The sequence below is a fragment of the Dromiciops gliroides genome, chromosome 4, assembly GCF_019393635.1.
Source record: "Dromiciops gliroides isolate mDroGli1 chromosome 4, mDroGli1.pri, whole genome shotgun sequence".
Classification (NCBI taxonomy): Eukaryota; Metazoa; Chordata; class Mammalia; order Microbiotheria; family Microbiotheriidae; genus Dromiciops; species Dromiciops gliroides.
Window position 1 is genome coordinate 100064065 of NC_057864.1, and position 1817 is coordinate 100065881.

Genomic DNA, 1817 nt, shown 5'->3' on the forward strand with positions numbered 1-1817 from the left:
TGCTTTGAGTCTAGTTGACATACCATTTTTGCTCTTGCTAGGATGCTGAGTAGATGAACAGAATAGTATGGACTAAAACTAGAAAGGTTACTTGAGAGGGTCATGCAGGTGGCATTGTGGATAGAGTTATGGGCTTGAAATCAGTAAAACCTCAGTTCAAATATGGCTTTAGACACTTACTAGTTATGTGACCCTGGGCAAGTCACTTAACCATGATTGCCTTAAAAAAAAAAGATAACTTGAAGCTACATCTTGGAAGGACTTCAACTCCAGAATAAAGAATTTATCATTTTGTTTGGTAGGTAATGGGGAACCATTGACAGTTTTGGGGGGAAAAAGTGACAAGGTCACAGTAGAGACAGAGGGAGATTGCTTGGTCAGTATGAAGAATAGTTTTAGAGAGGGCAGAGTCTGGAGGCGGGAATATTCACAGTAATTGTGAAAAAGCAAGTTATTCTGAGTACTATAAATACTCCAATCAAGTACATAGGACCATATGAAGTAAGAAGCTATCCATTTCCAGAGAAAGAACTGATAAATAGATGTACACATAGTATGGTTTTATTTTTTATTTTAATATTTTATTTTATTATTATTTTATTTTTATTTTGGGGGAGGCAATCAGGGTTAAGTTATTTGTCCAGGGTCACACAGCTAGTAAGTGTCTGAGGCTAGATTTGAACTCAGGTCCTCCTGACTCCAGGGCTGATGTTCTATCCACTGAATCACCTAGCTGAATCTCATAGTATGGCATACACACACATACACATACACACATGATATATGTGTATGTGTGTATATATACAAGCACATATATGTGTATGTGTATATATATATTTATAATTATGTGTCAAACAGTGACCTTCTCTAGGGAGGGGCAGGGAGGGAGACAGATAGTTTGGAACTTAAAATGTAACCAAAAAATTTAATTTAAAAAATTAAATTAATTTTGACCAATGAATTAAAGATTAATTAAATTTTTTAAAAGATCTAATATGATCATTGACCAATCTTGACAACTAAAGGAAATATACAAGACCAAAAGTCATTCCCCAGTAGATAAGTGGCCAAAGGGTAAGAAGTTCTCAAAAGACAATGAAGTATACCTCCTTACCTTACAGGAAGTTATCATCCAGACATCCTGCAAAGCAATTTGAAACTATGACTCCCAAGTTATTAAACTGTGCAAACCTTTCAACCTAGTGATGCCACTGGTAGGTCTATACTCCAAAGAGATAAAAGAGTCAAGAAAAGGGCCCATGTATACAAGATGATTTATAGCAACTCTTTTTGTAGTATCAAACAATTGGAGACAGGGGATATCCATCAACCAGAGAATGAATGAACAAGTTTTTTGTTGTGTCATTTTCCAGTCATGTTCAACTCTTGGTGACCCTATTTGGTATTTTCTTGGCAAAGATACTGGAGTGGTTTGCCAATTCCATTGCCATCTCATTTTACAGATGAGGAATTGAAGCAAACAGAGTTAAGTGACTTGCCCAGTGTCACACAGCTAGGAAGTGTCTGAGGCTAGATTTAAACTCAGGAAGATGAGTCTTCCTGACTCCAGGCTTGGCACTTTATCCACTGTGCCACCTAGCTGCCTGAACAAGTTATGGTTTTATGAATATGATGGAATATTCTTGTGCTATTAGAAACAAAGAGGATGGCTTCAGAAAAACCCAGGAAGACCTGTATGAACTGATGCAAAGTGAAGTGAACAGAATCAAGAGAGCAATTTATTTAACAGCAACAGTACTGAAATGACAAACAACTTTGAAAGACTTTAGAACTCTAATCAATTCAACTACCAAACA